The following is a 15,997-nucleotide window of genomic DNA, read 5'->3' as shown; positions in this document are numbered from 1 at the left end:
AACTGTGGATCATTGTATAGGTCATGCAACAGAGTCCTGTACTCTGTGCTAGCAAATGAATCCCTATAATCTCTTTCTGACCAGTTGTTACCCTCTGTAAGTTGAGAGCTCTGGAAGCAGCCACTGCCACCACTAATTTCGTTGCCCCTCAGATACACTGCTGTTTTTTTGGAGCCTGAATTGGACTGTGCTCCTCTCTCACCTTGGTATAACCTTTCTTTGCTGACCTTCTAATTGTCTTGGGCTAGGTAATTGTTTCACCCCATCCTTTTTGTAGATTTTGCCACTCCAGAATTTGTTTTGGGGTATTAGTTAAACTTTTTTTAGAGGAGTATTTGGGAGAGCTCAGGCAAATCCCTGCCTTTTCTCCATCATCTTAGCTCTGCTCCTCCAGTGAACACTCTAACCTCAATATATACAGTGAAAATAATTATTGTTCCCCCTAAACTCTTCCTCTTTTCAAACTGCTCTATTGTCTAGGGCATCATTATCTTCCCAGTCAATCAAGTTCTCAACCTGGCTGTCATCCTAGAGTCCTCACTATCTCTCTTTCCCCCCCCGCCCCCCCCCCCCCCCCCCCCCCCCCCCCCCCCCCCAGTATCTAATTTATTTCTGAGACCTATTGATATTACCTTGATAATGTCCTTTGAAGGTTCTCTTTTCTCTCTTTTGGTGCTGTGCCACTGTGGCACAAACCTTTACCACTTCATGCCTGGAATTGTGATAATCTGCTAATTGGCTTCTCTGCCATAAGTCTCTGCCCACTTTAGTCCATCTTCCACTCAGCTAACAAAGTGATCTTTCTAAAGTACATTTAATCTTGTAATCTTCCTACTTAATCAGTTACAGTGCCTCCCTATTACCTTCAAGATAAAATATAAATTTCTCTCTTTGATTTGTGAAGTCCTCATAATTTGGCTTCCTCCTACCAGTCTTCTTATACCTCATTCCCCTGCATATATTCTTTAATGCAGTGATACTGATTGTACACTTAATGGAAAATTAGAAAGAGGAAAGGACTTGGGGGAGGGGTGAAAAGATAATAAATTTGGTTTTGAACATGTTAAATTTAAGATGGCTATCCAGTTTGAAATGTTTAATAGACATTTGAAGATGGGACACTAGATGTCAGCAGAGAGGTTAGGCTTGGATAAGTAAATTTAAAACTCCTCTTCAAGAACTGATAATTGAATCCATGACAACTAAAAAGATCACTTCATGGAACTGTATTTTAAATATCTTCATTTTGAACTCAGAGAGATAAGTCTTTCTGGCTCTAGACCTGATACTATCCAGTGCATTATCTAGCACTCAAAGAGAGCATTATAGGGTGGAAAATGGATGATTCTAATTACATTAAATTAAAAAAGGTTTTGCACAAACAAAACCAATTCTGCCAAGATTAAAAGGAAAGCAGAAAACTGGGGGAAAGATATACAGCAAGTTTCTCTAATAAAGTCCTTATTTCTCAAATGTATAAAGAGAACTGAATCAATTTATAAGAATACAAGTTGTTCCCCAATTGATAAATGGTCAAAGGATATGAAGAGGCATTTTTTTAGAAGAAGACATCAAGTTTATTTATAGTCATATAAAATGTTCTAAATTACTACTGCTTAGAGAAATGTAAATTAAACCAACTTGTAGGTTGTGGTAGACTTTATGGTAACCTCATACCTATCAGGTTGGCTAATATAAAAAAGAGGAAAATGTCATGTTTGAGTGGATTTGATAATGTACTGTTGATAGAATTGTGAACTGATCTGACAATTCCAGAGCACAATTTGGAACTATGCTCAAGGAACTTGGTCAACCATTTGACCCAAAAATAGTACCATTAGATCTGTATCCCAACGGGATAAAATTTTAAAAAAGAAAAGCACCTATATGTATAAAAGTATTTATAGCAGCTCTTTCTTTCTTTTTCTTTTCTTTTCTTTTTTCTTTCTTTCTTTGCTTCTTTCCTTTTTTCTTTCCTTTCTTCCTTCCTTTTTTTGGTGAGGCAACTGGAGTTAAGTAACTTACCCACAGTAAGTGTTGTGTCTGAGGTAGTATTTGAATTCAAGTCTTCCTGATTCCACAGCTAATACTTTATCCAGTGTGCCATCTAATTGCCCCATAGCTCTTTTTCTGTTGGCAAAGAATTGGAAATTGAGGAATCAACTTGGGAATGGCTGAACAAATTGTGCTTTATGATTCTGAGAGAAGATAACAGTATTCCAACAGTGTGCAATACAATAGTAATTGTACTATAAGATGTGGCATGCAGGATGCTTTCAGAAAAATCTGTAAAGGCTTACATGAACTAATAAAAAATAAAGTGAGCAGAACCAGGAGAACATTGTACACAGTCACAGCAATTGTGAATAGCTACTCTGATCTTACCTCTGCAGTGATCCAAGACAATTTTGAAAGGGCTTATGGATGACTCTATCCACCTCCAGAGAAAGAGTCTGAATACTATCAAAACATCCTTTAAATTTTTTTTGTCTGTGTTTTGCAGCATCGCTGATATGGAAATATGTTTTGCATAACTATATAGGTATTATCTCTATCAAATTGCCTTTTCATGAAGAAGGTGGGAAGGGAAGGAGTGAAAGAATTTAGAACTAAAAAAAAGAATGTTAAGAATTACATGTAAATTATATTGAATTGCTTGCCATCTAAGGGAGGGGGTAGGGGAGAAGCAGGAGAAAATCTGAAACACAAGGCTATGCAAGAGTAAATGTTGTTAAATTATCTGTGCATATGTTTTGAAAATAAAAAGCTTTATAAAAAAAGAATTACATGTAATTGGAAAAAATATGAAAATGAAATGAAAATGAAAAAAATGAAATGAAAATGAAAATGAAAAATGAAAAAAAACCAAGATTTACTTACTGATATCTCAAAATGGAAAATTAAGAGCATCTTTAAATATCAGAAGAATTTACAGATGTAAAATATAATTGTTTACCATATCACAATTAAAAGCTTAAAATTTTTCTTATCAATGAGCTTTTCACTAGTGAAAATAAATAATTTGTCATCAGTTTCAGTTTCCTGAATCATAAGGTATTTTTTCACCATCTCTTTTCCTCTATCATGTTCTCTGCCCTTTCTCTTTCTTTGCCCTTCCTCTCCACTTATGCTCTCTCCAGTGCATCCATCCCCTTTTGCTCCAAAGTGTATTATGTACACTTTGTGAGCAATAGAATCTGTTTTTTTTTCTTTTTTCCCTGTTTCTTCCTACCCCTAAACATTCTACAGTTAAGAAAAGATATATTTATGTATATATATGTAGCTATGTACATACATATACACACATCTTTCTTCTCCCTGCTGACTCTTTGATTAAATTCTGCTTCAAAACTTACCTTGCTATTACTTAACCTTCCCCCACCCAGGGATCCCTCCCTTGTCTTCTTCCCTTACCTTTTACTTCTCCAACTGCCCACCCCTCCCCCCCTTATTTTTTTAATAGATTTTGGAGGGTGCTATACCCTTTCTGGTATGTATGTAGTGTTGCCTATTGATTCTATTACCGATGTGAATAAGTTTTCAGAACAACGAGCCCTCCTTCCCCCTCTAAGGCCTCTGAACCTCATTTGTAAAACATGATTACTATTTCCTTAACTCTGCCAATCTTTCTTTTGAACTACCCTATTGTTGATATAAATCTTAAACATAAACTATACATTTCCCATCTAAGAAAAACCAAACAATTTGTTCAGGTTTAAACAGTTTGTACTTAAAATTGATTTTTGATATTAGCTCTTATATGTTAAATTTTCTGTTAAGTTCAGTTTTGGTTGTTAGAAAGTCCTGAAAACCTGCAAGATTGTTGAATATTCTTTTTTCTCATTCAAGATTATAAATAAATTTTCTGGATATAATATTTTTGGCTGATTGTTGATAGATATAATTCTAGGACCTGCAGTCTTTTATTTTGGTTGCTAATAAGTCTTGTATAATTCTAATTATAGCACCAGTGTATTTGAATTGTTTTTTGTTTGTTTGTTTGTTTCTCAAAAAAAATTGTCTTTGATCTGGGGGTTTCAAAATTTGGCATTATATTCCTGTGTTTTTTCAGCAAATGATTTCTTTGAGGTAGTGATCAATGGATTTTTTCTATTTCTCCTTTCCCCTTATGTTCTATCACTCAAGGACAATTTTCTTGGATTATTTCCTGCATTAATGTGTCAGTCCAATTATTCTTAATTTTCTCTTTTTGATCAGTTCTCCAGATCTGTTTTTTTTTATCAGATGTTTCACATTCTGTTCTATTTTCTAATTCTTTATGATCTGTTTTGTTATTTCTTGGTCTCACATAGGTTCACTGGCTTCTCCTTGTCCAATTCTAATTTTCAAAGAATTATTTTCATTTTTGAGACTCTATATCCTCTTTTCTATTTGGTTAACTTTTTCCCCCCATAATCTTGTTTTATTGGATGTTTTTTTTAGTTTTTCCTCAGTGTCTCTTATTTGATTTTTAAATTTGTTTTTGAGTTCTATAAATTCTCTTAGGGCAGGGAGCCATTTCATGTTACTCTTTGGGGCAGAAGCTTTTTTTTTTCTTTTACTAAAGTGTCCTTTTGTGAAGATGAACTCCAGTCTTCCCTGTTCCCATAATATGTTTCAGTGGTGGACTTCTTTATTTTTTGGTGGTTCACTTTTTTATTGATGCTTTTTATTTTCAAAACATATGCAAGGATAATTTTTCAACACTGATCCTTGCAGAAGCAATAAACTGGGAAAACATTTTTACAGTCAAAGGTTCTCATAAAGGTCTCATTTTCCAAAATATATAGAGAATTGACTCTAATTTATAAGAAATCAAACCATTCTCCAATTCATAAATGGCCAAAGGATATGAACAATTTTCAGATGAAGAAATTGAAACTATTTGTAGCCACATGAAAAGGTGCTCTAAATCACTTTTGATTAGAGAAATGCAAATCAAGACAACTGTGAGATACCACTACACACCTGTCAGATTGGCTAAGATGACAGGAAAAGATAATGACAAATGTTGGAGGGAATTTGGGAAAACTGGGACACTGATACATTGTTGGTAGAACTGTGAATGGATCCAATCATTCTGGAGAGCAATCTGGAATTATGCCCCAAAAGTTATCCAACTGTGCATACTCTTTCTCTAGCAGTGTTACTACTGGGCTTATATCCCAAAGAGATCTTAAAGGAGGGAAAGGGACCCACATGTGCAAAAATGTTTGTGGCAGCCCTTTTTGTAGTGTCTAGAAAGTGGAAAGTGAGTGAATGCCCATTAGTTGGAGAATGGCTGTATAAGTTATGGTATATGAATGTTATGGAATATTATTGTTCTGTAAGAAATAACCCACAGTTGGTTAAACAATCCCATCTTAGAAAAAGAACTAGAACAAGCTATTAATCAACTCCCTAAAAAAAGTCCCCAGGACCAGATGGATTTATATGTGAATTCTACCAAACATTTAAAGAACAATGAACCCCAATGCTATATAAACTATTTGAAAAAATAGGGAATGAAGGCCCCCTACCAAATTCTTTTTATGACACAGACATGGTACTGATGCCTAAAAGAGATAGGTTGAAAACAGAAAAAGAAAATTATAGACCAATCTCCCTAATGAATATTGATGCTAAAATCTTAAATAAAATATTAGCAAAAAGATTACAGAAAATCATCCCCAGGATAATACACTATGACCAAGTAGGATTTATACCAGGAATGCAGGGCTGGTTCAATATTAGGATAACTATCAGTATAATTGGCCATATTAATAACCAAATTAACAAAAACCATATGATCATCTCAATATGTGCAGAAAAAGCATTTGATAAAATCCAATATCCATTCATAATAAAAACACTTGAGAGTATAGGAATAAGTGGGCTTTTCCTTAAAATAGTCAGGAGCATATATTTACAACCGTCAGTAAGCATCATATGTAATGGGAATAAACTGGAACCTTTCCCAGTAAGATCAGGAGTGAAACAAGGTTGCCCACTATCACCATGATTACTCAGTATTGTATTAGAAACACTCGCCTAGGCAATAAGAGTCAAGAATGAGAATAAAGGAATTAAAGTAGGTAATGAGGAAACCAAATTATCACTCTTTGCAGATGATATGATGGTATACTTAGAGAACCCCAGGGGTTCTACTAAAAAGCTATTAGAAATAATTCACAACTTTAGCAAAGTTGCAGGTTATAAAATAAATCCCCATAAATCCTCAGCATTTTTATACATCACCAACAAAATCCAACAGCAAGAGATACAAAGAGAAATTCCATTCAGAATAACTGTCAATAGCATAAAATATTTGGGAATCTATCTACCAAAGGAAAGTCAGGAATTATGTGAGCAAAATTACAAAACACTTTCCACACAAATAAAGTCAGATTTAAATAATTGGAAAAATATTAAGTGCTCTTGGGTAGGCCGTGTGAATATAATAAAGATGACAATATTCCCTAAACCAATCTATTTATTTAGTACTATACCAATCAGACTTCAAAGAAAATATTTTAATGACCTGGAAAAATAACAACAAAACTCATATGGAAGAACAAAAGGTCGAGAATTTAAAGGGAATTAATGAAAAAAAATCAAATGAAGGTGGTCTAGTTGTACCTGATCCAAAACTATATTATAAAGCAACAATCACCAAAACCATTTGGTATTGGCTAAGAAATAGATTAGTTGATCAGTGGAATAGGTTACAAAATAGGCGATAACTATAGCAATCCAATGTTTGACAAACTCAAAGATCCCAACTTTGGGGATAAAAAATCATTATTTGACAAAAACTGCTGGGAAAACTGGAAATTAGTATGGCAGAAACTAGACATGGACCCACACTTAATGCCATTTACCAAGATAAGATCAAAATGGGTCCATGATTTAGGCATAAAGAACAAGATTATAAATAAATTAGAGGAACATAGGATAGTTTACCTCTCAGACTTGTGGAGGAGGAAGGAATTTGTGACCAAAGAAGAACTAGAGATCATTATTGGTCACAAAATACACAATTTTGATTACATCAAATTTAAAAGCCTTTGTACAAACAAAACTAATGCAAACAAGATTAGAAGGGGAGCAATAAACTGGGAAAACATTTTTATGGTGAAAGGTTCTGATAAAGGCCTCATTTCCAAAATATATAGAGAATTGACTCTAATTTATAAGAAATCAAGCCATTCTCCAATTGATAAATGGTCAAAGGATATGATAATGGTCAGACAATTTTCAGATGATGAAATTGAAACCATTTCCACTCATATGAAAGAGTGTTCCAAATCATTATTGATCAGAGAAATGCAAATTAAGACAATTCTGAGATACCACTACACACCTGTCAGATTGGCTAAGATGACAGAAAAAAACATAATGATGAATGTTGGAGGGGATGCAGGAAAACTGGGACATTGATGCATTGTTGGTGGAGTTATGAATGGATCCAACCATTCTGGAGAGCAATCTGGAATTATGCCCAAAAAGTTATCAAACTGTGCATATCCTTTGATCCAGCAGTGTTAAGCAGTGGGCTTGTATTCCAAAGAGATACTAATGAAGGGAAAGGGACTTGGTGCAAAAATGTTTGTGGCAGCTCTCTTTGTAGTGGCCAGAAACTGGAAACTGAGTGGATGCCCATTAATTGGAGAATGGCTGAATAAGTTGTGGTATGTGAATGTTATGGTCCATACTCAGTTCCCACAGTCCTCTCTCTGGGTGTAGATGGCTGTCTTCATCACCAGATCATTGTAACTGGCCGTAGTCATCTCATTGTTCAAAAGAGCCACATCCATCAGAATTGATCTTTGTATAATCTTGTTATTGCCATGTACAATGATATGGTTCAGCTCACCTCCCTCAGCATCAGTTCATGTACATCTCTCCAGGCCTCTCTGACATCAGTTTCTTATAGAACAATAATATTCCATAACATTCATATACCATAACTTATTCATCCATTCCCCAACTGATGGGCATCCACTCAGTTTCCAGTTTCTTGCCACTATGAAAAAAAAGGGCTGCCACAAACATTCTTGTACATGTGGGTCCCTTTCCCTGCTTTAAGATCTATTTGGGATACAGGTCCAGTAGAAACACTGCTGGTTCACTTTTTTTTTAAAAAAATAAGAGATGTTAGTGTAAGCACCTCTAACTAAGTCAGGCTACAGATCAAACTACTTAGAGGGCTCACCGTAGACTAATTTGAGGAGGAAGATTTATGTCATCAAGTTAACTAAGAAAACTTAGCAAACATGAATAGCATGAAACAAAAAGCCAAAGTAATACAATAAACAACATCAAGTCTTCTTGTACCCTGGTAACCCACTCCCAATGTTCATTTAATCAACACTTTTCATCTTGAGTTCCAGATGTCCCAGGTAGTAATCTGATTCTTAGAAACATCTTCCTTTGGACATTCTGGAATAGGTCTCATTGTAGAACAGCTTTGAGGGAGGCTAGTTGTCCTAGTAGCCTTGCTTCCAAGTCACTTCCAGAGATTTCTTGGTAATTCTACAAAAACCTGCCAGTAACAAGATTTAATACAATTTAGTGCAACCTTTCAAATTTGGTTTTCCAATAACTAATTTATGTGGTGAAAATCAGCTCAAACTTTATGGTTATGATTCTCTTAACAACTGAGCTATAAGAACATCAAATTAGAAACTCATAGTTCACTTGAAACTCCAGAGAATTTCAGTTTTAGCATGCGGTTGTCTTCTTTACCTAAACCCCATACCTGATAATGACACTTCCATCAGCACTCTGAAGGAAGAATCTTTAAAAAGGAACCATGATGGGCTGACTTAGAAAGGAATCCTTCTGTTTCTTGGTATTATCAGATACTTCAATATAGGAAATGATTTAACTTTATTTATAATTATCAATGCAATTTTTACATGTAAAATCCTTAATCCAATTAAGAACGTATTCCTAAAACATATTCAAGGTCTGTATATCCTGTTTGAAATATTGGGAAGCTATACACACACACACACACACACACACACACACACATACATACACAAATCATATATAATTTATCCTAGTTCTTAGAAGAAATAAATATGATCCTGTTGCTCTCTTTTACATTTCATCTTTGTCTTATTTCCCCCCTTTTGAGAATATTATCTTCATATCTTCATATCATCCTGAAAATAATTTCAAGGACCTAATCTTATACATGAACTATTCACAAGTGGATGGCAAGCCAAGAATATATTTTACCTAGCTTCTTGGGATATGGAGTTGGCTACAAATTCAGATTAAAAGAGTAAGATTTTTTCTACTTACATCCTGTTATAGTAACTCGGATATTCCAGCATCAATCTAGTAATTAATAAGTTTAGCATTTTATTCACAAAACTTTCACTGTTCACCTGCCCTGACTATAGAAATTTGCTATGAAGGGAATATGAGGAACATGGTTATGACATTATCAAGACTGCCTTCTCAAAGCTATGGACTGACCTAATGGGAAAAACTCCCTTAACTCTGATTCCAGGTATGTCACATTTCACAGGCAATCATGTAAGATAGTTCCACATTATTTACAGGATATCAAAAGCCAAGCTCAGAATTAATGACATAGGAAATTTTCCTCTTCACAAAGGAAAGAGCACAATGAGGAAACTGAATCAAGAGTACCCTACATTCACCTAGGCAAAGTCATCCCTTCTGCTTTCTGAGACACAGATATCTATCTACCTGTTCACAGAGCCCTCACCCTTTGGACAGCAAATGATATTCTCCTTGAATGGTGAATTATTGAATTAATAATCCATACAATCATACCTGAAATCAAAACTAAAAATAATATCAAATTATACTTCCAAGAGATTTTAGCTCAGATTGCAAAATTTTACTAATCACAATTTAGGGCTGGGTTATTACTATATTCTTTATGTTGCAACAACAGTTATCAATGAGCAAATGGAAAGGATTTCATTTATCCTTCATTTATAAATTAAGAGTAATCATATTCTGGAGTTTCACACATACAGGGACTACATGATAATTAATTCAGAACCCCAAGAAAAATAATGGGGGTAAGTCTCCAGACTAATATCCATATTGCATAAGGCAAATCTTTAAATCTGAGGTCTGTTAAGTTGTTTCAATGATGTAGCTTCGATATATGTTATTTATTAACATATATTATCCACTTTAAAGCAAAGATATTTAATGAGGCATTAAATATTTAAGTTTTCAAATATTTTCACCACATTTTTTACACCTCAATTCATAACCTAACAGCATCCACATGAAAAGGAAAGGTGCTTTTTAAATAATATTTCTGACACAATGGTTCCCCGACTTTCACAACATATGAAACAATTTAGAAAAACAAAAATAACATACACAATATCATGTATTTAAAACACGAAGCAATACTTCAGCCACACGAAGCAATTATCAGCCATATGTCATCAATTCAGTCAAATGCGTTGCCAAATTATCTTACATAGAAAATCATTTACTTGATCATTTAAGGCATTCTATATTGATTGCATTCAAGATCAATATAGAATATTTACATTTACTAACAGTTACATAGTGCTTACTTTACAATCATATAATTCTCACTACTACCCTGGGAGGTGGGTACTAACTACAATTATCACTTTTGCAGATTAGGGAACTGAAGTAAATAGAGGTGACAGCCTTGCTAAATGTCATACAGTTAGTAAATTTCTGATGTTTGAACTCGGGTTTTTTTGATCCATGTTTGTTATCCCATAGCAGCCATATTTTGCATTAAGTTCTGATTTACCACAATTGTCCTGACAGGAGAACATATCTCACTGTAAATGAGACCACAACATGATTTACTTTCAGGACAAACTTCAACCAAATTAAATCTGGATATATAAATCACTAATGGTAACGTTGAAAACATCCATTTTCCCAAAGGCCTTTAGCAGCCAGCACTTCAAATTTCAAGAGTCAAGGTTTTCAGTTAGCCCGTTATAAAAGATTCGTGGCACCACTTTCATATACCCCATTTTTTTTGGTTCCTTTAATATCACCTTAGTGCTATCAATTTTTTTGTGTATGTTTTTAACTTAATCTCACCCTTAACCCTAACCCACTTTGAGGGTTCATAAAGTACAAGTTTCATTCTTCCCTGAGACTTTTCCAGCATCAATCTAGTAATTAATAAGTTTAGTATTGTATTCACAAAAATTTCACTATTCACCTCCCCTGATTATAGAAATTTGCTATGAAAGGAATATGAGGGATAGGTTATGGCATTATTTGAACTCTAGGAAGTTCAAGACAAAGTTGCTTATTTCAATAAACTACTTTATTACTTTACCAACATCACTTTCTTCAGCATTTGCTTTCTGTGCTATTGGAGACAGATATCTCATTGTTGCACATTGTACTTTATATATATTGTAGATCTCCTTTATCTTGTTTGTTTATGGGAAAAATGCAATGCAAGACCTTAGACTCTACTATGAGGCTTTTCTTGCAGGCCAGACTTTTTCAAACATTAATTGTAGTGTGCTATATTGAAATAGCTTTAGTAATTCCATTTTATCCTTATCTACCTTTGTGTGATGCTCATTTCCAACTCTTTTAAATCTTTAATCTGATTATTGGAATGTAACAAGACTACCCCCCCCAACCCCAACCTCAATGTCTCTCAGTCCCCTTTACCAATAAGAAACTAGGTGTCTCAATCAATACAGCCTATATTTTCACTCTCTTTAACTATGTATTAACTGTGTACAAACCAAGGTTCAAGGTCCTTGTGCTGACTGAGAGCCTTGGACCTGATCTATTTTGCATTCACATGCCTTGCTAAAGTAATAATTGTCTGGATGAGTCTTGGAATTCTTATTTCTCTGTAACAGTTTCTGCTGAGCTATCCAAAAGGATATTTCAAGTTTTTGTGTGATAATTGGACTTTCATAGAAAGTGCTTGTTCCAGGGTAGAATGCTCCAGTAAAATTTCTACTGAGGAACTTTTTGGGTGAAGGGAACCCTATCCCCCCAAACCACATCCAAATGGCTACCTTTATAGAGGTGAGTACCCCCTGATGAGAGTACATGGGTGCTGGCTCTAGTAGAATAGTTGGCAAAGTAAAGTATATCACTGATTATTAACATTCTACTCATAGAAGAAATTAAATTAGGATGACAGCTCAGTGATTCATGTTTTCCCTTAATAGTGAGGATTTTACAAAAACTGTTTCAAATGCCCATTATTATAGTGAAAATGTGAGACCAAAATGCATTTTTAAAGTGAATGATTGGAAAACTTGGATGAAAAAGGTAGAAATGCTAAATCAAAACATATTTGAAATGCTTAGATGCATTTTTCTGTGATACGAATAGAAAGATTACTTGTATACAGTTAAAGAAAATTAAGAAATCCAATCATGTACTAATATTTCAGGCAACAGACTGAAAAATGCCTTGACTAGGCAGGTACTGCCTAGCTTTGTACATGGTTTCTTAGACAAATATATATTTATAAAGTTTTAGTTGTTGTTCTGTCTAATTCTTCATGAATAGTCTATTAGTATAGCCAGTTGATGGGGACCCACTGAGGCTCTGCTTTTATGACCACATGAAATCCTGATTTATAAGGAAATAGCCAAAAAAAATACCAAGAAAACCAGAATAGACTCCATCTGAGTTTATGCCATATGTCATGCTTATTGCTCAGATGCCATTAATACTTTTGGAATTTGTGGTTTCATGTCCAGGATTCACATCCTCCCAGTCTGGGCTACCTCCAAGATGGAGCCTATCTGGTGTCAAAGAAGTTTTCTTGGTATTTACCATGCTCTAAGTATCTTATTTAGTGTCTGCCTCCATCTCAGCTCATGAACAAATTTATATGCCTGGCCATCTCTTTCATCTTCCCTTGGTTTCTATGAAGTAAATGGAATTGTGATCTCAAACATAGTGAAATTTAATTCTATGAATCTGTTCTTCAACTGTCTTTGGCCAATACCCTGGGGTTCCTATCAATACTGAGGTCTTATAGGGAGTCATTTTTTGGCTACTTCTTCATAAATCAGGGTTTAATGTTGGTCATATTCTGTATTTTGAGTCATGAGATGCATTATCTTTTTCGTTCTTTCTTTTTGTCCCCTTCTGCTTATAGTTCCACAAAAAGGCCTTGGTTTTTCCCAGTGTCTTCCAACAACAAGTCTCTCTTTTCTCTTCCAGAGGCTGCTTTAAGAAAGGAATGACACTTTCTTCTTTTTTTTCTTTTACTTGCTTAGCCATCAGTTTGGATCTTGGAGGTTGACAGTCTGTAAAATGTCTCCTTTTGAAAACTTCAGCTTTGCCTCATTTCATGGAATTAGGCGTTCATTGTAGAAATCATATTCAAAATGGCACTTTAGAAATACCTGCTAAGGAGTGGTGGTGTCTCTGTAACTGGGCAGGATTGTCAGTGTGACATTGCCACCGCCACTGATGCTCTTCAGGGGCTCTTATAACTCCTTGAGGTTGTTCCCAAGCTATTGTCCATTGACCTACTTAATGACAACTGCCACATGAAGAAGATCCCACTGATCTATCATTTCTTCATGAAGGATTCAGGCAATTACCAAGTCATTATTCTTAACCTTCAGTGTCACATCTAAGGGCTCTCCTACTCTCTTGTGGATATCAAGTATAGCAATAGCATCTACTGGTGGCAGCTTGTTGTTCACCGAGAAATGATTAATTTCTTGGCTAAATGAAGTTAAATCATAACACTTTGATGCCACAATGTCATAGACCTCCAAAACTAGCTGAAAGTGAGGCTCCTTGAGAATACTAACCACCCCTGTGATGTTTTTTCATCTACATTTATGAAAAGGCTGATGGCTTCAAGACTTTCATTCACCAGTTCCAAGTTATTAGCACTGACAGCTTCAAGTTTAAGATCTTCTAGTCTCTTATGAATATTAGGGAAGGATTCTATAATTAAATTCTTCATGATAATCTTGAGGAAAATGAGGTGAATTTCTGTCCCTGTAGATGAGAGCAACTCAGTGAGGTTGTCTAAACCTGCTGCATCTTTTTGGAGGATGCACTGGAATGAGGAATATTTGAGACAGGAAGACCAAGGCTATAACAGTCCAGGCAGTGTGTGGTGAGTTCCTAAATTAAGCCAGTAGCAGCTCTCACCCCATGACCCTGGCCATCACTCCAGCCCCCAGCCCATGGCTGCCACTACCACTGATATCCCCTGTGGACCAAGTCCCAAGTAGGATTGCAAATGTGTAGAGGTGCTGGGGCTGGGCTCCCCTTGACATGGCTTGGTCTCAGTGTCCCCTCCCACTTTTTTTTTTCCCCAATAAAATCCGAGGCAAGAGTCTCAGTAGACCATTGTCAGAAGAGGGAGCCTTGTGAGATTTGAAGAGGGGTAAAAGGATTTGGAGTATCAGCTATAGTGAGTGGGAGAATGAATCCATCAGAAATGTTTAAAAGGATTGCCATGCACTGAAGGCTCAGTTGAGATTATGTAATATAAAAATGGAGTGGGCCCAGTCAGCGTGGGTTTCTGAATTTCTCAAGTTCCAGGCTACAGTTGTCACCCATACTCTAACCAGGATCAGGAGCTTGCTAATCTTAGACTAGGAGATCAGACTTTGCCCTGATTCAGGCAGTTTTGGACACACTGGAAGTTTGAAGGTTCCTGAGGAGCCTTTGAGATCTTTGAATAAGACAATATCTTCATATGCTGTAAAAACCTGCTCAGGGCAAATGACTTTGAATGTAATAATAGTAATGCACTGAGATTAAACATCCACCACATATGCTACAACGAATGCCAAAAAGTACAGAGGAAAAAGGGTTCATTGTCCAATATGCTTCCTGGATTGGCATGAAAGTGTTCTTCCCAGTCTGCCCTCCTTGGAAGTTGCTGCCATGAGGTGTTTTTCTTCTTTAAAATATAATATGAAAGTTCTTTCTGAGCTCAGGTTTCTTGGGGAGGTAACCCTAGTATCAGTTCAGATCAATAATCACCCCAAATGCAGCCAGCTGATAAAATGAAAATGTTTATTTTCTCCTTTCTTGGGCCCGGGTAGCTTTAATAGAGGCCTCAGCTTTCATTGGTTCCAAGAGCTCTTGCAGCTTTGTCCTTTGCCTCTGCTTTCTTCAGCCTCCAGATGGAATGAATCTCTCTTGCCTCTGAGAGAGGGCTTCTGGCTCTCAATCTCCCAGAGTGCTGAATCTGGTTGCACCTCCGAGAGAGGGCTTCTCTCTGAACTGAACTGACACTCCCTTCTCACTCTTTTCCGCTGAACTTTAGACTGAGCCTCTGTCCACTTCTTATATATGATCTCCTAAAGGTTGACTCCTCCCCTCTGAGGGAGGGATTAAGGGAGGCGTGAATTCACAAAGTTACAAAGTTAACTTTGTGAATCTCCCATACTTGTGAACTCCAATGAGTACTTAAATACTTCTTGCTTATATGAGCTCTCTAAAGGTGTGAACACAAGCGTTGTTTCTATCAGTTGTACTTAGTACCTTGTTTCTTCTGGCCCATAACATCTCCTTGTAAGATCAGATCGATCATACTGAACCATGCTAAATTAGATAATTATTGTCTCTATCAACTCTAATGACTTAACACGTTGTAAGGATTCAACAACTGCCACAATCTTTAAACTATCACAGTGTGTGTGTGTGTGTGTGTGTGTGTCTACAACATCACTTATACTTTGAAGATGCACTGGAGTTAGTAAAAAGTACCTGTATTATGCATTCTTTTTTATACTCACTGGAAGAACGGAAGTATGGATTGAAATTAAATCCTTTGTTACTTGTTCTTGGAAGGTCCAATGTGCATCCAGCAAGTGATAGACCTCAGAAGCTAATGATGCAAATGCCCAAGTTATCCTTTGTTCCTTTCATTATGAGTTTCCTTCAGGGTTGACCTATACCTTAAAAAAGGTGCCTGGGAGATGTATCTAAATTCAGTGATCTTAAGATCCATGTCTATAAGCTGGAAGAACCCTTCCCTAAGAGACTGATA

General features: G+C 35.9%; 1 pseudogene; it reads right to left on the bottom strand.

The window, feature by feature from the left end:
- Positions 1-12,671: 12,671 nt before the first annotated feature.
- LOC100931186 lies at positions 12,672-13,951 on the bottom strand (annotated as a pseudogene).
- Between the last annotated feature and the right edge of the window lie 2,046 nt (positions 13,952-15,997).

Source organism: Sarcophilus harrisii, chromosome X, assembly GCF_902635505.1.
Source record: "Sarcophilus harrisii chromosome X, mSarHar1.11, whole genome shotgun sequence".
NCBI classification, from domain to species: domain Eukaryota; kingdom Metazoa; phylum Chordata; class Mammalia; order Dasyuromorphia; family Dasyuridae; genus Sarcophilus; species Sarcophilus harrisii.
The sequence above is the reverse complement of the archived record's forward strand: the minus strand, read 5'-3'. Positions and strand labels throughout refer to the sequence as shown.